The sequence below is a fragment of the Podarcis liolepis genome (genome assembly GCF_965112155.1).
Source record: "Podarcis liolepis genome assembly, chromosome: 6".
Classification (NCBI taxonomy): domain Eukaryota; kingdom Metazoa; phylum Chordata; class Lepidosauria; order Squamata; family Lacertidae; genus Podarcis; species Podarcis liolepis.
Window position 1 is genome coordinate 301248 of NC_139559.1, and position 21507 is coordinate 322754.

The window sequence follows — 21507 nt, forward strand, 5'->3', positions numbered from 1 at the left end:
TATTTTGCTTCCAACGTAATCAACATTACACTTTGGTGCCCGTTCCTGTCAGAGCCTCTCTGCCGCGTCGGATGCCTCACACACCTGCCTGGCAGGCCCTGGGGAGCCAAGCGCATGCTGCGCTGGCTGCAGAATGCCCCCTGGCACAGCCGCATGAGGGGCCTCCTGGGGCCCCTGGACCTGCCTGCTTCAGACCCCCGGGCCACACGCCATTCCCTGCCTATGGGCTCCACAGCCCCACAGGGGCAGCTGGCAGGGCATGCCATTCATGGCTTCCCTTTCCTGCTTTGGGTTGGCACAACATTCCCACCTCCCTGCCCTCCTTGGCTGGGATGCCAGTTGGAGGAGGGTCCTGGAGGCCCCTTCCTGCCAGATGTTTGCAGAGTCAGACCCTGGGGCAGCCAGGATTCAGAGCCTGCTGTGGGGCTTCTCCTTGTCACCCTCTCCACCCAGGGCAAGCACTGGCCTAGTTAGGGCCATAAAATTGTAGAGAGGGAAGGGACCCCTGAGGGCCATCTAGTCCAGCCCCCTCCTATGCATGAATCACCGCTAAGGAATACCTGACAGGTGGCCCCTGACCTCTGCTTAAAGACCTCCAAAGAAGGGGAGTCCACCACCTTCCAGGCAGTTCGTTTCCACTCTACAATTCTCTGATTGTGCAATTAATTTCAATAGGTCTCCTCTGAGCCAAACGTAGTTGGATACAGCCTAGAGAACCTCTACCTGAACACTTGGCCACCGGGGGTGGAGTGGGACCCTGGACTGGCTGTTTTGCGCTGGCTGCAGAAGAAAGAGGGCAGGTGCCAGAGAGGCAGAAGACGCAGAGAGAGGCAGGAGAGTTTCAGGGTCTTTTCCAGGAAGGGACAAAGCATCTTCTGCCCCACGAGGAAGAAGGACAGTCTGGGAAGAGAGAGGAGGGCCTTGCAATACCTTCTGGGCTGTTGGAGTATGGAGGCTGGGACCTTTTACCTTACACATAATTCGTGGCCATCCCATCCCTGACATGGCCTGTGGTTTATGTGCTTTTTAAGCACATCGGCCTCATTTCACTCGTGTTTTTCCAGTTGTGTGGAAAAACACCCAACTGCACATTTTGTGTCCAACTGCTCACTTGAACAAAAATAAACCTGGGGAGGCCGTTGCCTCTGCCCGGCCCTTGCCAGCCGCCCTGCCTTTTCCAAGGGTGGCTGGGAGGACTTGCGAGAGCGGAGGCCTCTTGCCAAAGAAGCTTCTAGGCAGGCTCCGTTCCTCTCTTGCCCACAGGAGCTTCCAGATGAGCCTGGAGGAATACCAAGAAGCAACTCTGCTTCCCCGAATGAGCAGAGCAGGCTCAGAGCTGGTCCACGGAGGTCTCCCTTCCTAGAGTCCGGAGAGAGGGAGAAGCCCCTCTTTGCAGCCTCCGCCATTGGCCAGAGCAGCCCCCAGCAGTTCAGCCTTGGCTTCCCGTTTCCCCTCCTTGCAACATGGGATGTTTCTTGAGACAGGGAGGGAGGGAGGACTGCTGGCCATTGCAAAAGTGGTTGGGGCAACCCAGTCAGATGGGTGATGTAGAAATAATAAAAATGACTACTAAATATTATTAAGCATTCCTGGAGGAGAGGCCAATGGGAGGCTCCGGGGCAGAATAGCTCCACAGTCAGAGGCAGCGATGTTTCTGAAGGACAGTGGCTGGAAACTGAAGGGGGGGGGGCGAGTGTGGCTCTCTTGCTTGCCTCCTGCATGCTGGTTCCCCCAGGCATCTGGCTGGCCGTGGTGGGAGCAGGAGGCTGGACGAGATGGGGCTCTCTCTGGCCTCCTCCCGCAGACCGGCTCTTCTGATGTTCCCATGTTCTTTGGCCAAAGTGAAATGCAGAGATGTGTGCTGGGAGTTTGGCTCCAGGATTTGGCCTTCTGTGGCCAACAGCTCCTGCCTTGGCTTCCTCAGCCCTTTGCTCCACAAGCTCCTTCCACCCCAGGGCCTGGAGAGTCTTTCGGGGGCTGGGGGTCCACACAGCTGCTTTGCCCTGGCTAACCCCTTGCGCCTCCCCACCACAGCTCTCCCTCCCCTCCTCCCCCTTCCGCCTCTTCTGCGTCTCTAAATCCTTGGTGGTTTTTACCATTTGATGTGTCCCCCCCCCCTTCCTTCCGTCTCCTGCCTGCACCTGCTGGAGCCTCTCGGAGCTGCTGCCAACTCCAGGGATTACGAGTGAATAATTCAAACAGGACGGTGGGTTTGAAGTTTTGCAGAAGGAACTGGATGTACCGCCTGCCTCCCCCCCCCCGCCAGCCAGACAAGAGCCAACGCAGGACTGCAGAATGCAGCAAGGGGGCAGGGGGGGGGGCTCTGGCATGGTGCTCCCATGGAAGAGGGGTCCGCAGCTACCAGCTGGGATGGCAGCACCCTGGCAGAGGCCCCCAAAGCACCCACAAGCTTGGCTCTGCCAGCCCATTGGAGGCAGCGGTGCTTTTTGGTGGAAGATGCAGGAGAGGAGAGTTGCTCCTGCGCTCAAATGCTGCTGGAGGGTTGATGCAACTGGTTGGCCACTGTGAAAAGAGGATGCTGGACTACGTGGCCCCCTGGCTTGATGCCACAGGTGATTCTTCCGACCTCTAGCTCCAGGGCCTCTGAGGATGTACGCCCAGTTGCTGAACAGATTCCCAGGAAGCCTAAAATATCCTCTTGCCTGAACCAAACATGGCATTTTGCAAGTGGGGGCTTCCGGAGACCCATTCCGTAGGAAGCGGGGTCATCAGTTGTGGCCCCTTTCAGCGGGGCTGTGGCTCAGTGGTTACAGCGTCTGCACTGCGTGCCAAAGGCCCCGGGGTTCAATCCCCGCTGGCAGCATCTTCAGGCAGTGTCTGAATCCCTGCAGAGAAGCTGCCTGTCAGTGCAGACAATATCAGGCTCCCTGGGCTCGATGGTCTGGCTCATGAGGCTGCCTCCCGCCAAACTGAGAGAGCGCACCAGACTGAGCAGCTGCATGCTGCGGGTGTGTCAGACCTGGCCCAGAAGGTTGGGCTTTGAAGGCTGGGCCTGTGTGAGGATGCTCAGGCTGAGGGGGGGGGGCAGAGGGGGAGGGGGGCTGTGTAGCCGAAGAGCCCTTGCGCCGCCAGAGCATCACTAATTCCTTCCATGTAAGCAGAAGCCATAGATCAATATGTGACAGCACGGAGGACGCAGGAGAAGGCGGCTGCCCAGGGACCCATCTGCGGGCACAGGACGGATCCTGGACAAGCCAGCCAGGAGGAGCATGGCAGGAAAGCCCCCCCCCCCCACATGCGTGGATTGCACCCGAGAATCTCAGAGGGTGGGGGGCTTGTTTGCAGGAGCCCACCTGAGCAGACATCCCCACCTGCCCAGAACAGTGGAGGCTGCCAGCAGCCCCAGGGAGGGAGGCAGGTGAGGCCAGGCCAGGTGCAGGGGGAGGGGGCAGAATCCCTGGAGCCAGGAGTCAGGAAGAGGGCAGGAAATGGAAAAATCTGGACCAGGTAATGAGGCACCTGAGTGTCACCTGGAGCTCTTTGAGGAAGGGGGGGGCAAACGTGGCAAGAGAAAGAAGAAGCTTGTGTTGCTTTGAGGACCCATCTCCCTCCTCAGAGTGTTTTCGATTTCTATACAGACATTTACGGCGCTGGCTCCACCCAGCCCCAAACCGATGTCAATTTTTTAAAAAACAGCAACAGCAACAACACATGTGCAGCCAGTGCTGGATTTAGGTATAAGCTCAACAAGCTCTAGCTTAAGTCCCCACTCTCTTGGGGGCCCCCAAAAAAAATTAAAGGGAAAAAAATGGATGTACATTTCCAAAATATAAGATAAAAAGCAAATAAAACAAAACCTACATGCAGCAACCGTGTTTTGTGTTGTGTCGGCTCCTATGATGCAAGTCATGGGCCCCGCCTGCTAGCCAGCTCCCAAAAATATCACTGGTTTGCTCATTTCTTTATATAGGGTGCAAATGGCTTTAGGTACCTATTAGGACCATAAATTACCATCTAGCACATATTCAACCCACAAAACAGCGACAATTTGTTGTTTTGTTGACAAAGGACAGCTGGACATAGAAAGGGCCCCATTGCCTTCAGAAGCTGAGGGCCGCATCCAGCCTCAATCCAGCTCTCTGTGCAACTCTCTCCCTGTTGGCCATGCTGCCCAGAGGGGGATCAGCTCTTCTTTCTTCAGAGCAGATCCATCCGCTCTCCATCCATCTCCTCCTCTGACTTGTAGGGGGGGGGAGGCATTCCTGCTCTCTTGGCCCAGGATCTGATGTGGGAGGTGGCAAGTATGCCCCCCACCTTCTGCATGTGGAGGCCAACTTTGCGCTAAGCTGGCTGAGTGTGTGACCATGAGCAGAGAGCCCTGGGAGGGTGTCCTGTGCCCTTTTGACCCATGGAAATGGACCTCTGCTGCCACTAGCAGGGGACTCACCGGCTGTGGGGTCAGGGCAGGACAGCCAGCCCCTCTACCTTGTGCTGAAGACTTGCTTGCCACATGATGGCACCATCCAGCACCCAACAGACCCAGGACTCTTGGCCCAGACTCTGCCACGGCAACCCTCACCAGCCAGGCATGGAATGGGCACCTTCAAAGGTGTCTACACCTCGTGTTCGAATTCTCTGAGAGGGACTATTTTTTTGGTCTGTGAAGCAGTGCATGGTTGGGGAAAGGGAAGACTACTGGACTTGCTTTTAATAACTGGAAAGGGGCTCTCTGCCCCAAAGGGCTTTGAATGGGGAGCCTGGTGGGGCTCAGCCTGGGAGCACAGAGACCTTCAGAGGTGGAAAGGCAGGGCCTGCTCTGGGCTTGCCTGGGAGGCAGAAGACAGACCCTGGGGTGCCCAGGGAGGGAGGGAGGGAGGGAGATGCCACCCCTCTCCTTTGCCAGCCAACAGAGCAGGCTAGGGCTGGGGGCTGCCTGGGCACATCCTTCCAGGCCCAGATGGGCAGCTCCCTGCACCTGGCTCAGCAGGACCATCCAGGCTTCCCGAAGGAAATGGGGAAGGAAGGGAGGGAGGGAGGGAGGGGGGCCCTGCTGGTGATGCTTCACAGCGGATGTTGGCACCGGGCACATCCCCCACCCCAAAGCCACAGGAGATTCAGCAGCACATTTTACATAAAGTTCAATTAAATATTTGCTTTGTAATTGCACAACAAATTATTCATAAAGGCCTAGGAATCTCATCATACGACTGCGTCGTGGAGCCTGCAAACGGCTTGGCACTCGGGGAGAATGACGATTGGGGAAGTCCTCTCGGCTCCCCAGTGCCAAATGTGGAACAAGCATGTGTGTGTGTGTGTGTGTGTGTGTGTGTGTGTGTGTGCTTGCCAGAGAGCCAGCTCCATAGGAAGGACAGTGCAGGATGCGCTGGAGGGGGTGTCACTCTGCCCGTCCAAGAGGGGGTGGGGTCCTGCCAGACAGAAATCCCCAAAGGGGCAGACGCTCCCTGCAGAACCTTTCTTGGAGGTGCCAAACCCCAAGAGTCATTTAGGGCTGGGCTGTGCTCTCATCCCCTAATGAAAATGCTTTTGGAGATCTGGAGGCGACTAATGGAAGCATCTGAAAGATGAGACAACGAAGTGAGGGGCGACTTCACCTACCCTCACATGGACTGGCCTCAAGCATGTTCTAGGCAGGACACCCTGGACATAAACCGGAGTGGCTCCGGGACCTGGTGTCAGGCGTAATTGTTACTGAACCAGCTGGGAGCAGGGACCACAGAGCTATTAAACTGGATATACAAGTAAATGGCCAATTGCCAAGAAAATCCAACATGGTCGCCTGCGATTTCAAGAGAGGAAATGTCCCCCAAATGAGGAGATTGGTAAAAGGGAAAACTGGAAGGCAAAGTCAAGAGGGTCAAATCACTCCAAGGCTTGGGAGTTGTTTAAGAACTCAATCTGAGGAGGTCAAGTGGAGTGTAGACCGCAGAGCAGGTCAGGCACCGGGAGGCCAAGGGGGCGAGAGTGGTCAACAGGCAGGGGCAGAGAAGCTGCAGCAGGCAGGCAGGAAGGCGTCCTTAAAAATATGGAGGAGAACAAAAAGGAAGGGAAAGCTGAGTGTAGCCGGACACACACTCTGGGCTTTAAGAAGGCTAATTTCGAAAAGCCGAAGGAGCTGCTGGTTGTGACCCCATGGTCAGAAATACTCAGTGAGAAGGGAGTCCAAGAAGGATGGGAGTTTCTAAAAGGAGAAATATTGAAGGCCCAAATGCAGACAACACCAGCGAGAAAGGAAGTGGGAGGCATCTAAGGAAACTGGTGTGGCTGCATAAGGAGCTTGCAGATGAGCTAAGAAGGGCATGTATGAGAAATGGAGGAAAGGGGAAATCACAAAGGAGGAGTAGACACAAGTAGCCAACAGTTGCAGGGGGAAAGTCAGGCTGGCTAAAGCTCAAAATGAGCTCAGGCTTGCAAGAGAAGTTAGAAATAATAAAAAAAGGTTTCTTTGGCTGTGTCTGAAGTAAGAGGAAGAACAAGCAAGTGATAAGTCCTCTGCGTGGGGAAGACAGAGAAATGCTCTTGGGTGACAAGAGAAAAGGCAGAACTACTCAACACACTTTGCCTCTGTCTTCACCCAAAAGAGAGGGATACCCAACCTGGCGATAACAGAATAAATGATTTAAGGAGGGAGCTGCAGCCCAAGATAGGAAAAGAGGTAGTAAAGCAATACCTAGATACTTAAATGAATTCAAATCTCCAAGGGTACTAAAGGAGCTTGTGGCTGTAATTTCAGAGCATTTGTCTATTATTTTTGAGAATTCTTGGAGACCAGGGAAGGTCCCTACAGACTGGAGACGGGCAAATGTTGTCCCCATCTTCAAAAAGGCAAAAAGAAAGAAAGAAAGAAAGAAAAAACCCAGGGAACTACCAAGTGGTGAGCTTGACATCGATACCAGGGAAGGTCCTAAAAACAGCAGTCAGTCTGTGAGCATTTAGAAAAGGATGCTGTGATTACTAAGACCCAGCATGGGTTTCTCAAAAAAAAAGTCATGCCAGACCAATCTGATTTCTTTTTTTGGAATTACAAACTTGGTGGACCAGGGAAATGCTGTGGACATAGTGTATCTTGATTTCAGTAAGGCTTTTGACCTAGACCCCCACGATATTCTTGCAGAGAAGCTGGTAAAATGTGGGCTGGATGAAATTAACTGTTAGGTGGATTTGTAGCTGGTTGACTGACTGAACCCAAAGAGGACTCATGAATGGTTCCTTGTCGTCCTGGGAAAAAGCGACATGTGGGGTGCCACAGGGTTCTGTTCTGGGCCCATTGTTGTTCAACGTCTTTATAAATGACTTGGATGAAGGAATTGAGGGGGTGCTCATCCAATTTGCAGATGATACCTGTCAGAGCTGCTTGAAGATCCTAGCTCACAGAGGATCACGCTAGCCAGCGATCATTAAGTAAAAGTCTTTATTGAATTACAGTTTCCATTCTCACGCTGCTGCGCGCAACTCTACGTCTAGTAGCTAGATCGGCGAAGCTCCGTCTGAGTCTCCGCCCCGTGTGCACCAACTTAATATCCTAGCCTTGCTCCACCTTTTCCGCCTGACTGTCCTCCTCTGGGTCCCTCTACCCCCCGGGGCTTCTTCCTTCCGGGATTCTTCTGACGCTGACCCGGACCCTCCTGTCTCCTTGCGCCGGGCTTTAGGACCTGGCTCTCTTTCGGGGCTGCTTACTGCGCCGCCTTCCTCTGCATTTGAACTTGGCGCGCGCGCCCAACCTTCCACTTTCCTCTTAACCGTTTCTTCGCTCCCCGATGGAGGTGTGGCCACTCCTGACTCATGCCCTCCCTCCTGTGGTGAGCTGCCAGCGCTTCCCCCCTGGCTCCCTTCCTCTTCCCTGCTTCCTGGCGGTGACGCTGGTCCCGATTTCCAGCTGCTCTCCCCTGAGTCCCCTCTGGCTCTATCTTCCTGGGGTGCCCCCCTAGACTCCCCCCTTGCCCTGGCCACTGGTGCTCCTTTCTGTGAATCCTCTGATTCACTGGAAAGACTAGGAGATCTCGGGTCGTCGTCATCACTCATCTTTTCTTCTGCCTCCTCCCCTTCGCTCTCTGTTTCCTCCCTTGCCCTTGCCTCTGCTCCTAAACCCCTGACATCCATCCCCCCCTCGAAGCCCCCCATTCCCCCCTCCCCTCCTTCCGGTGCTGGAGCTGGGGGCTGCTGTTGCAAAGGGACGAACGTCGGATATCGGTCGCTTCCCGTGGCGGGCCTCCATCTGAACTCTCCCGGGTCTTCCTCCCTGCTCTCGTCGACGACGGTCACCTCCGCTTCCATCTCTGTGCCGCCGTGCTCGAAACCAGGGTCGTCCCCGAAAATGTCCATGTCCGTCTCTCCCTCACTTCCTCCTGGCGGCGTTGCTCGTCCTGAGCATTCCAGCCACTTTCTGCGGAACTGCTCCTCTGGCCTATCGTCCCACCAATACGAGGGTTCTGAGGCAGATCCCGAGGGTGACCCCTCCGGGGAACGGACGTCTCGTGTCGGTTCCTCGTCCGAGTCGAACCCCCGGAACGTGCTGGCCGAAAGCGTGGGCGTGAAAAGCCAGTCGTCGAAAAAGTCTGCTGGCATAGGTCTATGTGGGAAGAGGGCATGAAACTCGTCTTTGAGCAGAGGTTCGTCTAAGGCGTAGCCCGGCACCCAGCTGTTCGCACTGGCCGGGGTGCCCTCCTTGGCGAGAAAGTATTCTACCCCCTCTTCCCCCCATCTGGAGTCCAAAATCTCCGTGACTTCGTTGATGCGCTCCTTCTGTGCCACTCCCGCGTGCCCTGTTCTGTCTCTGGCCGGACTCGGCGCCGTTCCGGGTTCCTGGAACCTGTGCGGTGCCTTGTAGGGAGTGAGCACCGATCTGTGGAATACCGGATGCATTCTGGAACCCTCCGGAAGTGCCAGTCTGAAAGCTACCGGGTTGACCTGCTCTTCGACTTGGTAGGGCCCCAGTTGTTTATGCCCTAGTTTCTTCTTGGCCAACGACCTGGCCGGCACTGCGTGGGCTGCTAACCAAACCCAGTCTCCCACGTGGAGCTCTTCTCCAACCCTTCTGTGCTTGTCTGCTTGTACCTTGTATGCGTGCTTGGCCAGCTCCAGGTGGCGCCTCAGCTGATCGTGGACTTCCTGCAGCTCCGACGCGAACGCATCTGCTGTCTGCGGCTCCCCCTCCCCCATTCTTTCCAGTCCCGGGAAGGTTCTGGGGTGCCTCCCGTTGTTGGCGAAGAACGGCGTAACCCCCGTGGACACGTGCTTCGTGTTGTTGTAGGCGAACTCGGCAAGCGGCAGGTAATCCACCCACGTCGCAGGCTGTTGATTTGCATAACATCTCAGGTACTGCTGCATGATGGCATTGACCCGCTCTGCTTGCCCGTTGGTCTGCGGGTGTCTCGCCGACGCCAGGTTGATCTTGACGTTCAGGAAGCCCATCAGCTTCTGCCAGAAATTCGAGATGAACTGCCGCCCCCGGTCAGACAGAATAGACCGTGGCAGACCGTGAACCTTGAACACGTGGTCTATGAACAGTTTGGCGGTTTGCTCCGCCGTGGCCACCTTAGCACACGGAATGAAATGCGCCATCTTGGAAAACAGGTCCACCACCACCAGCACTGCCGTCTTGCCCCTTGAGCTGGGCAGATCCGTGACAAAGTCCAGGGCCACCCTTTCCCAAGGTTCGACCGGAGTTTGCAGCGGTTCCAACAGTCCGGCCGGCGGTTTGTGCACTGGTTTGGCCCTCTGGCAGGTGTCACACCTCGCCACGTAGTCTGCGACCTCCCCTCTCATTCCAGGCCACCAGAAATCCCTGGCTACTAATTCCACCGTCTTCTCCTTGCCAAAGTGCCCGGCCGTGGGCGCGTCGTGCAGCTGCTGCAGCACCTTGGCTCGAAGTTCGTCTCCCGGCACGTAGATGGCCCCTTTACGGATGAGCAATCCATCTCTTAGCTGGAAACCGTCGGCCGCTGCCTTGCCCCTTTGCACCTCTGCCATCTTTGCTTGTGCGAAGGAGTCCCCCTGCAACGCTCGTCGCACCGCCTCTAGGTCCACGGTCGCCGCGGCGCACGCCCACACTGTTGGTGCGAAGATGTGCATGGCGGCCGCTGGTGTTGCGTCCTCCAGATACTGTGGCTTACGGGAGAGAGCGTCTGCCATGATGTTGGTGTCCCCCGGGACATACTCTATTCGGAAGTCGAAGTTCGCAAAGAACTCAGCCCAACGTATCTGCCTCTGGTTCAGGAACTGTGCCGTGCGCCAGTGCTCTAGATTCTTGTGGTCCGTGCAAACCTGCACCGTGTGCTTGGCGCCGATCAGAAAGTGCCTCCACGCCTTGAACGCTGCGTGAATGGCCAGCAACTCCCTGTCCCATATGGTGTAGTTCTGCTCGGACTTGCTGAGCTTCCTGGAGTAAAACGCTCCCGGTCGCCACACCCCCTGCGGGTCTTTCTGCAGCAGGACCGCCCCCACGGCTCTGTCCGAGGCGTCTGTCTCCACCCTCATCGGCTTGCTGGGGTTGACATGAAGCAGCTGCTCTTCCGACGCGAAGAGACGCTTGAGTGCCTGAAAGGACTGCTCCGCCTGCTCTGTCCAAATGAACTTCTTTTTCTTGGAGCTAAGCGTGTCAGTGATGGCCGCCGTCTGCATCGCGAAGCCCTTGATAAACTTGCGATAGAAGTTCGCAAAGCCGACAAACCGTTGGACCTCCTTCCGGTTGCGCGGGCTCTTCCAATCCAACACCGCTCGAACCTTGGCGCTGTCCATGGCGAGCCCCTTGTCAGACAGCTTGTAGCCCAGAAAATCCACCTCCGGCACGTCAAATTGGCACTTCTCCAGCTTGGCGTAGAGCCTATGTTGCTTTAGCCTGCTCAGCACTTCCTTGACGTGTTTGTCATGCTCCTGCTGCGACTCCGAAAAGATCAGGATGTCATCTAAGAAACAGACGCACGTCTTGTAGAGAAGTCCCGCCAACACGTGATGCATAAATGCTTGAAAAACGTGGGAGCCATTTTGCAATCCAAAAGGCATAACTCTATATTCGTAGGTCCCCAGTGGCGTGAACATGGCTGTCTTCCACTCATCACCCTCCCGCATGCGAATGAGGTTGTACGCCCCCCGCAGGTCCAACTTGGTGAACACTCTGCCCTTCCGTACCTTTGCGAGGAGGTCGTCAATTCGGGGCATGGGGAAGTCCGATGGCCTAGTCACACTGTTCAAAATCCTGTAATCCACTACGAGTCTCTTTTGGGGCGTGTCCCGCTTCTTAACAAAGAATACGGGACTGCCCCCCACTGCCCTGGACTCCCGGATGAAGCCGCGCTGCAAATTATGATCAATGAACTCCTTGAGTTCTTGCAGTTCGTCCTCTGACATGGAATACAGTTTCCCTTTAGGCAGCGCCGCCCCCGGCAGCAGGTCAATTTTGCAGTCATATGGTCTGTGAGGGGGTAGCCTGTCTGCCTCCTTCTCGCAGAAAACTTCCAAAAATTCAGCGTACTTGTGGGGAATCGCTTGCAGCGTGCCTAGCAACAGCTGTGACTCCTCTTCCTCTCCTTCCTGCCTGGGCACGATGCAGTGTTCAGCACAAAAGGAAGAGCCGAAGGTCAGCTGCCTCTGGTACCAAGCCATCGTTGGGCTGTGCTTGTCCAGCCAACTCATGCCCAATACAATGGGCGTGTCAGATAGTTGAGTGACGTTGAAGCTGATGATTTCTCTGTGATTCCCAAGTCGCATCACCATTGGTGGCGTCTGCTTCACCACTTGCCCCCCGAGCAGCTCCCTGCCATCCACCGTGACAACCTGCAGGGGCAGTGTGGCCGGCAGCAACTGCACAGCGTGCCTGTCGACAAAGTCCTGCCCTATAAAGTCCGCATTGCTGCCTGAGTCAATGGTGATTGGCACGTCCATGGTGATTCCATTGGGCAGCTGGAGAGATGCTGTGAGCCTCACTACTGGTTTGGGCGGGAGGGGGTTCACGGGCTGTAAAATCTCTGGGGACTGCGTCACTAACACGTCTGGCTGGGCCCCAGTGCCTCTTCCTCCAGCCAGACAGCGTCGTTTCCCTGCTGTGGTCCTCCTTGCTGCGTTGCTGCAGTCACCATTGCTGAGGCTGCAGTGAGCTTGTGGGGCCTCTGGGGACACTCTTTTGCCATATGCCCTGGCTCCTCACAGACGTAACACTTCCTGTTCCCTCTAGGAGGCTTCGCTTTCACTGCTGCCGGTGCTAGGGCTCTGGTTGCTGACTGAGCCCTTGCACCTCCAACCTCCATAGGTTCGGCTCCTCCTCCTGGCGGAGGCGTGGATTGCGCCCGCGCTGCTTCTCTGGGAAGGAAGGAGGGGCCCCCGGCTGGTTCGCGCCCTCCACGCCCTTCGTCCCTGCTCCACGGACGTCCTTCCAGCCTCACCCCCACTGCCAGTGCCCTCTGAACGACCTCCTGGGTGGTTCGGGGTCTCTCCCCCCTCGCGATCTCATCTTTAATCGAGTTGTGCAGCCCCTCCCAAAAGAGGTCTCTTACAGGAGCCGAATCTCTGTCCCATTCCAGGGCACTGACCAAGGCGAAAAAGCGGGCATGATACTGCCTGACGCTGGCCCTCCCTTGTCTCAGCCCATGCACCTCCTTCCGTGCAAGATCCACGTCAATACTTGATAAAAAACACCCATCCATCGCTTTAATAAAGGCATCTGCATTCTGGAGCGCCGGATCCTTATCTCTCCATAAATTGCGTAGCCATGCTTTCGCATCCCCATGCAAATGGGACATGATGAACCCCACTCTCTCTTGTTCATCTCTAAAGTCTTTATGCAGCAGTTGCAGTGCGCACAGTACGTCGGCTCTAAAGTTGGGATACTGTTGCAGGTTCCCATCGAAGTGAGAGACCAGCCCGCCTGTCCGTCTCGCCAACCCAATTCCCTCCTGCCGGGGTGTCTGCTTTGTCAGCACGTCTAACCTGACCTGGAGATCCCTGCAGGCGGCAGCTGCTTCCTCCTCTCTCTTCCTGGATGCGAGAGCCTCGGCATTCAGTTGTGCCACTGCTTTTCTGAGTTCCTCTATCTGCTGCTCAGCCGTCATGTCGTCTGCCGTTCGTGAGCTCGCTAGTAGGCACCTGTTTCTCTCCCCTCCTCGAGGCTGTAGATGCCCACAATCGTGAGACGGAGCTTACTGTCAGAGCTGCTTGAAGATCCTAGCTCACAGAGGATCACGCTAGCCAGCGATCATTAAGTAAAAGTCTTTATTGAATTACAGTTTCCATTCTCACGCTGCTGCGCGCAACTCTACGTCTAGTAGCTAGGTCGGCGAAGCTCCGTCTGAGTCTCCGCCCCGTGTGCACCAACTTAATATCCTAGCCTTGCTCCACCTTTTCCGCCTGACTGTCCTCCTCTGGGTCCCTCTACCCCCCGGGGCTTCTTCCTTCCGGGATTCTTCTGACGCTGAAACCTAAACCCCTGACAATACCAAACTGGGAGGGGTAGCTAATGCTGCAGAAGACATAATCCATATTCAAAATGACCGTAACAGATTGGAGAACTGTGTTCAAGCTAACAAAATTAATTTCAGTAGGGACAAATGCAAGGTTTTGCACTTAGGCAGCAAGAACCAGATGCACAAATATAGGATGGGGGACACCTGGCTTACTAGCAGTTCATGTGAAAAGGATCCAGGGGTCTTGGTGGAACACAAACTGAACATGAGTCCACAGTGTGATGCAGCAGCAAAAAAAGCTAATGTTACTCTAGGCTGCATCAACAGAAGTCTAGTGTCCAGATCAAGGGAAGTCATAGTCCTGCTCTATTCTGGCTTGGTCAGACAAACATCTGGAATACCGTGTCCAATTCTGGGTGCCACAATTTAAGAAGGATGTTGAAAAGCTGGAAGGTGTGCAGAGGCCAACCAAGATGATCACTGGTCTGGAAACCAAGCCTGATGAGGAACGGTTGAAGCAGCTGGGTATGTTTAACCAGGAAAAGAGGAGACTGTGAAGAGATAGGATAGCCATCTTCAAATATCTCAAGGGCTGTCGCATGGAAGATGGAGGAAGCTTGTTTTCTCCTGCTGTGGAGGGTAAGACTCAAACCAATGGCTTCAAGTTGCAAGAAAGGAGATTCCGACTAAACATTTGAAAACTTTTTGACAGTGAGAGCTGTTTGACAGTGGAAAAGGCTCCCATGAGAGGTGGTGGACTCACCTTCCTTGGAGGATTTTAAGCAGAGCTTGGAGGGCCACCTGTCCTGGATGCTTGAGCTGAGATGCCTGCATTGCAGGGGGCTGGACTAGATGACCCTGGGGTCCTTTCTAACTCTAAGATTATATCAATAAAAACTTTGGCAAAACAATAAGAATAATGTGCAAACAGACAATAAAGGCTGCCAGAATAAGGGATGCCTTATTTTTTTATCATTTTAAGTTGCTTTAAACAGTTTTTAATATTGTGCAATATTGTGTTTTAATCTGAATGTTGTGTTTAAATTGTTGTTGCCTGCCCTGGGACCTTAGGGTGAAGGGCAAGTAATCAGTTGTAAGAATAATAATAATAATAATGAATTTGAGGAGTGCATTGCTAGAAACATAAAGACCAAGAACAAGGAGTTATTTCGGTACATTAGTAGCAGGACGTGGTTGGACTCTTCGATGACCAGGGAGTCCAAGGAGGACCAACGGAGGAGAAGGAGATGGCAGAGAAGCTGACGTTCTTTGCACCTGTCCTGGAAATGGAAGATGCAGGGCCCATCCCAGTGCCTGAATTAATTTTTGCACGAGAGGCGTCTGCAGAACCGAGGCAGATAGTGGTGACGAGAGATTAAATTCTAGGTCTAATAGGCAAAATAAATACTGACGAATCGCCAGGTCCAGATGGCATCTACCTGAGAGCTCTCAAAGAACTCAGATGTGAAATTGCTGATCTTCTAACTAGGGAACTTGTCCCTCAAATCAGCCTCCATACCTGAGCCAGCTGTGGGCCTCTGAAAGGCAGTTGCTGGGAATCACAGGTGGGCGGGGGCTGTTGTTGCAGGCTTCCCGCCTGAACCTTGTGGCCAGACCCTGTGGGGACTAGATGGGCCATTGGTCTGATCCAGCAGACTCGCCTGATGTTCTTATGCGCTGAGCACAGCAGCACTTTCCCCGCTTGTGATTCTGGAGGGAGAACACAGCCGCCATGACCAGTAGCCATCACCAGCCTTCAGCTGATCTAAATTCCTTTGCGTGCCACCGGAGTCAGTGGCCAGAAGCAGCCAGGCAACCACAAATGCCACAGGTGTCTCCAGAGAGGCAGGTTTCACTTGTGTGGGAAGACCAAGGAGGTAATGGAATGTCTTCCAGGAAAAGGAGGAGAGCAGAGTGGGAAGAGGGGCTTGATGTTCTGGAAGCAAATTCTTGGTGTGAGGCATTGCAAAGGGCCATGGGCAGAGCCAGTCGAGAGCTGTGGATGCTGACACAACAGCAGTCAAGGCCAGGCAGGTAGCAGGTCAGCTCAGTTCGTGTTGCAGAGAATGTCCAGCGGAGGTGTCCAGGCACTGTCTCTTCCTTTGGTTTTGATTCCCTTGGGAGTTTGTGGCCTCGCCTTCCTTGGAGGTTGTGAAGCAGAGGTCGGGTGGCCATCTGTCCGGGATGCTTGAGCTGAGATTCCCGCATTGCAGGGGGCTGGACTGGATGACCCTCGGAGTCCCTTCCAAATTTACAATTCTGTGACCACCACAAGGGCCAGTCCACAGGAGAGAGGCTTGCTTTTGTGGATAGGAGGGCTTGCTTGGCGAGGAATGGAGGCGGGAGGGCAGGGGAATCTCCCCAGAGAACGCCACTCACTGCAAAGTTCTTTCACACACTGGTGGGGAATCTGAAGGCTTAAAGGACATATACTGGGGACTATAGACCTTCTGTCCTGCAGAGGCGTGGAGGGCACAGTGAGGGATGGGCGCCCCTTGCTCCCAGGCCAATGCTGGGGAGGCAGATTTGCCTTGGGTGCCTCAGCAGGAATCTGCGGGGGCAGAACCCCAAAGGGAGCCCTCTCCTCCCCCCACAAGGGAGCCCCCACTGGTGCCCCTGAGCAGCAGCAGAGAGCAGGAAGGGCCCTGCAGAAACCTTTTCCCAGGCGGAGGCCACGGCTGGCGCAGCTGCCTCCCTGCTCATCAATCACGCGGACAAGGTGGGCGGGGAGGCGGGCACAGAGGCTGCAGATCCCCTGGCAACAAGGCCGGCTCCCCGTCCCCAGCAGGCAGCTTCCAAGCACGTCAGAAGAGCCTGCAGGATCAGGCCATCCAGCCCAGCACCCTGTTCTCACCGTGAATGTTGGCCCAGTGACTGCCTATGAGAAACCAGCGAGCAAATCCTGAGCAGAAAAGCCCTCTCTCCTCCTGCAGTTTCTGGCAGCTGGGATACAGAAGGACTGCTGGTGTGATGTAGGAGGAGGCTGAAAGCAGGGGGTCTCCATTGCAGCCCCCCCCCAGGCAAACCAGGGAAGGGCCCCAGGCTGCTCTGATGTGGCACTGGGGGCTTCCCCAGGCCACACTGGCATCTCCCTTCTGCCAAGGAGCAGGGCCACTGCTGGGCTGAATGGAAGAGGGCCCTTGAGAGCCCAGGCAAGGTGCCCTGGGTGAGGAGCAGCCTCTCTGGGCCCTGGCTGGGCCAGGAAAGCCATCATATACGACAGATGACCACCTACCTCTGCTCAAAACACCCAGCATCCAGTTCTCTCAGCGGCCAACCAGGCACCTCTGGAAAACCAGGGAGCAGAATGCGAGCCCTCGCTTGCTTTTCAAGAAATGGCATTCAGAAGCCCTGGGGTCTCCAGCCGTGGAGGCAGAGCCCAGCCCTCCTGGCTAGGAGCCCTCCCTGGATTGCTCCAACCCTCTTCCAAAGCCATTTCCGCCTTCTGGGGGAGCAAGTGCCCTGGTCTGCCTCTGCGCTGCATGAAAAAGCGCTTCCTTTTAGCTGCCCCGAATCTTCCAACATTATTATTATTAAATGTAGATGATGTCCATTATGGGAAGAAGCCCTCCAGAACACAGCAGCCCCCACCCCACTGCCTCCCTGGCAGGCACCCACCCCCCACAGGGGTGGGCCAGGGGATGGGAGACCCCCCTTTCCTGGTGCCTTCTGGGGGCAAGCCACCACTCCAGCAAGAGCTCCTCGCTTCTGGCTGAACTCTTCCTCTTCCTCTACGGGATGAGAAATAATCAAAACACAATACAACACAACACCCCCCCCCCCGCCTGCCCTGCGTTCAGCATCGGGACTCCTCTCCCCGCCTGGGGCCAGGAAGCGCCTCTTCTGGGGTGTCTGCAGCCTCTTCAAACAGGCCTTGAGGAGTTCGTGTCAGGGTCCTTCAGTCAGAGCAGCTTTCCCAAGGAGCAGGAGAGATGAAAGCAGCCTCTGCAAGTTGAAGGGAGCCTTTGACTTTCAATTCCGGCAGACAAAGGAGGAGAAAAAGAAAAGAGAGGTGGGGGGGGGGAGAGGGGAAGGCCAGGAGCAGCCACCGCCCAGCAAGAGGACTCCTGGGGGTGGGGTCCTGCCTTGTGTCCTGCCCACACAAAGTGGGGAGCCATCTGTGGAGACAGAGTGGGGGGGGCAGGGTGAGCTGCTTCCTTTTGACAAGGAAGAGAGATGCATTTGGGGTCCTCAGGAATTCATGGCAGCAGCACCTGGAAGAGGAGTGGGTACGTGGGGCTGTTTGCCAAGGCTGCCTCCTCCTGCCCCACGGAGCTCCCCCTGGGAATGGGGAGGAGGAGGGCCTCTTCCTCTCCCCAGCCCCTCCCAGAAGGCCCTGGCCAGGATGGCTCTGCTCTGCCTTCCCCCCAGTGATGCTTCCGGGTACCATTCCCTGGAAGTCTTGCCCTCAAGTCCTGCTTGCAGGCTTCTCCTATTGTAAATAAAAATATGCCCTTTTCCCTTATGGGGTATCCAAGAGCCCATATAGAATCCTTACATAGATTCCCTATTGGTAGGAGAAAATAACAGAGGTCCACCAGAGAATATTGAGAGGCAAAGCAGCTAGTAAGCTTGATCTTTATTGATCTGTTGCAACAGGGTGCTCCCCTAACACGCAGGAGAGGAAGAGGACCCCCAAAATTGCTGTGCAAGGGCTTATAAAGACTTTTGAAATCCCCATTCTCTAGATCAAGACCACCCCCAGAAACATTATGCATACATCACAGAAGGGGTGTAACCTAAGACCACCCCTTAGATACATCCCACCTACCTCACAGAAATTTAAATGTTGTTTTTCTCCTGTCACAGTTTATCTCCTGTCTGGCAAGTTACTTGATTGGATTGCCTGGGGAGCCTGGCCATTCTTTTGTAGTGATAAATACTTAGTTCCTGGGCCAGGTCACAGGCTCACACCCTATTCATATCTTAAATGTGTCCTTAAGACAGGATTTGTGAGGAAAGAGACAATGGGGAGACTTTTCCAGTTTGACCTTGCAGAGAAAACATTTGGTCAGTTTAGGAATCAAAATGGTTCCAGGTTGGTCTTCCTGTGCTGACCTATGTATGTGCGGTTATGAATATTACCATATATCTAAGACCATAAATTCCTATCACACTCCCCTCTGGGGCACCTGCTGGGCTGCTGTGGGGAGGAGATGCTGGGTCTGACCCAGTCTCAGGGCTCTTCTGATGAGGTGGGGAGAGGGGCAGCAAGGGGACCACCAGAGCCCTTTCCAATGCCACCTGGCTCCCCCTGGACAGAGCTGCTCCCGTCTCCTCTGACTGCCAAGGGTATTGATTTGAGGAGGGGGTGCCTCTCATGCCCAGGAAAGAGGGCAGTCCTGGCTTGGGCAGGATTTGAGTCTTAAGGGCAGCCCAGGAAGCATGGGCATAGCCAAGGGGGTCAGGGGAGGCAGCTGCCCCCTAGATCAAGTAAAACAACGGAAATACTTAACTGACCAATCACGTCGGTTCTGCCCCCCCCCACAAAAGTCCTGCCTCCCAACCAAGTCCTGCCCCCCGCCCCACAAAAATCCTGGCTACACCCATGCTAGGAAGGAGTCATATAAACTGTATGGCTCCCCCTTTCTCCTTCTGCCCTCCCTGGGACATCAAAGCTGCTCCTCCTCTTTCCTGAAAATTGGCTGGGGGGGGGCCTCTCCCACATCCATGCTTCTCCAGAATCACAGAACTATGGAGCTGGAAGGGATCCTGAGGGTCATCTAGCCCAACCCCCTGCAACGCAGGAACCGCGACTAGAGCATCCCTGAGAGGTGGCCATGATCCGACCTCTGAAGAAAACCTCCAAGGTCGCCCAGTGGGAAAATAGTCAGCGGCAGAGCAGGACGCTTTCCGGCATTAAGCCTTTTTGGGGGAGGGGGCTAAGCATGGGCGTAGCGGGGGGGCAGGGAGGAGCAGCTGCTCCCTCAAATCAGTAAAATGCAATAAAAATGTATATAGCAAACCGAGGTTCAGACCCCCCTAACAAAGGGCTTGATCCCCCCAAAATTCCTGGCTACCCTCATGGACAGAAGCGCTGCGTTCCCCGTCGGAGGGCGAGTGGTTCCCGCCGCGACCACGAAGGAGCGCGGAAAGGAGGCTGGGCAGGCTCGTTCTCCTTGTGCCCGCAGGGGGCGCTGCGACACCGGCAGTGAGCGGCCTCTCGCCTGGCCCGACCCGCTCCTGGCCCACGGCGCGGCAAGCACCGTTCACACGTGACGCAGAATCAACGCTGGGCAGCCAAGTCGCGCTCCACTGCCGCCGTTCCCGCGTGACACGCGTTTACTTGCTTCGTCCTTAAAGGTACCTAACCCTGGAGAAACAGGCAGAGGTCTTGCTACTGGGCAGCTGCTCCTGCCGTTGGGGGGTCCGGAGGAGAGAGATTGGGGGCGGGGGGGGCGCCAGAGGCGGCTCTCTCGGCCACGGCGCCCATGAAAGACTGGGTTTCCGTCCCGCCCAACACCCTCGGGCACTTAGCCCTCGAGGAAGCGCGGGCCGGGACCCCTAAGAAGAATGGCGGGCGTGCTCTTGAGCGCGTGCAGAGCGCTCAGCCTTCCGCGCGTGCAGAGCGGAGCAGGAGGAGGAGCTTGTCCGCCCGGGCAGCCTCCTTCTGCGCAGAGAGCGCGGGGTGTTTGGCGACGGGGAGGGCGCCCGCCGCGCGGGCTCGACGGGGCACAGCGGGCAGAGCAGGAAGGCGAGCAGCGCGGCGCCCCGTCGCCGCTGGAGGGAGCCAAAGAGCCGCCGTGGAAGAGCCGCCGTCGGCGCCAGAGGGCGGCAGGGAGCGGGCGCAGCCTCTCCGGTTGCCGGTGGGGGGCGGGCGGAGAAGGGCCCCGGAGAAGCCGGGCCGGAGCGGGCGCAAGAGGCTCTCTCCTCCGCCTCCTGCTCGTCCTGCGGCGCCAGCAGCCCCGGCCGCCCCACCCGTCCCCGTGGCTCCGTGCCGGGTGCCCCCCCGCCGCCCGCCGAGCTCCCTCCTCCGCGCGCCGCCTTCGTCCCCGGCGGCGGGCGAAGCTGGGCTCGCGGATCCCGGGCCGTGCGCTCTGCGCGCTCCAGCGGCGCCGGGGCTGGGCGAGGCGAACGAAGGGCTGGTCTCGCGCCGCGCCGGCTGCAGCTCGCCTCGCGCTCCGCCCGCCGCCGCCGCCACCGCGGCGCTGAGCCGGTGCCGATGCCGCCGCCACGAGAGGAGCTGTCGCCGGAGCATCGCCCGCCGCCCAGGTAAGAGCAGCCGCCGCCGCCGCGCCGGGAGGTGGGCGCCCGCCCCGTCGGGCAGCAGCGGAGGGCGTCGCCGCCGCCGCCGCCGAGGAGCGCAACTTTCCGCCGCCGCTCGGCAAACTTTGGCGCCGCCTCCGCCGCTCTCGTCGCCGGCGCTGCTCCCGGAGGGGACGGCCCCGGGCCCCTTGGTGGGCTGGGGGCGTCGCTGGGCCCCTGTCCCTCGGGGCGGCGCCCCCTTTCGGGAGGGCGAGGCCCCTGTGGAGGCAACCCTTCGCCTTGCCCGCGCGCCCCTAGCCGGGCCTGCCGTCGCCAGGTAGCTCGGGAGAAGAACCGGGCGCTCCGGTGCCAGGCCTTCGGGTGGGGCCCCCGTTAGTCTGCGGGGAGGGTCCCCCCGAAGCCTGGATTAAAATCCCCTCTCCTTCCACTGCTGCTTCTCAGCCGGACCTACCTCGCAGGGGTGTCGCGGGGCTTGAAACGCTGACTTCGCTCGCTCGGGAGCCGCGGCTTTCCAAAGCTCGCTTCTTGTTCCGACGGCAGGCGCGGTTCGCTTCACGTGCCTCCCCGTCCCGCCTCCGGTCGCCCAGCAGAGGCCCTGGCCGGAGCCCGGCTGGTTGGCTGGGGACCCTCGGCCAGACTGGGGGGGACATGGGCGGAACAGGGGGGGCCGCAAGCGGAGAGGGTCCTGGCCGGCTGGCCGTGGTTTGGAGAGACGTGTGCGAGAGACGGGGTCTGCCCGGGAGCGGAAAGAAGGGGGCTCTTGCCGGGAGGGTCCCTTTGGAATTATTGCCTGTCCCTCCCCCCTCCCATGGGGTGAGCCCTGCCAGCCCTCCCCCGCATAACCAGGAGCCCCCCCACAAGAAGCATCCTGCCTTACCTAGACTCTGGGGCGCCCCTTCACAATGCTTTGGGGAATGACAGGTTGGGG

General features: G+C 56.8%; 2 protein-coding genes across 3 annotated transcripts in view; both read left to right on the forward strand.

Annotated features, from left to right (window-relative positions):
• The window catches only part of ELMO2 (engulfment and cell motility 2), a 195566-nt gene that overhangs the window by 44479 nt on the left and 129580 nt on the right, over positions 1-21507 (forward strand). The gene's annotated exons all lie outside the window — the stretch shown is intronic.
• Positions 19592-21507, forward strand: part of CDH22 (cadherin 22) — an 89489-nt gene continuing 87573 nt past the window's right edge. Inside the window, exon 1 of one of the 2 annotated variants that reach the window (XM_083507383.1) lies at positions 19592-19676. The gene's annotated coding sequence lies outside the window, so the exon portion shown is untranslated. Of the gene's footprint in view, positions 19677-20509; positions 20586-21507 lie in introns of those variants that run through there. The other variant, XM_083507380.1, reaches the window with a different exon arrangement.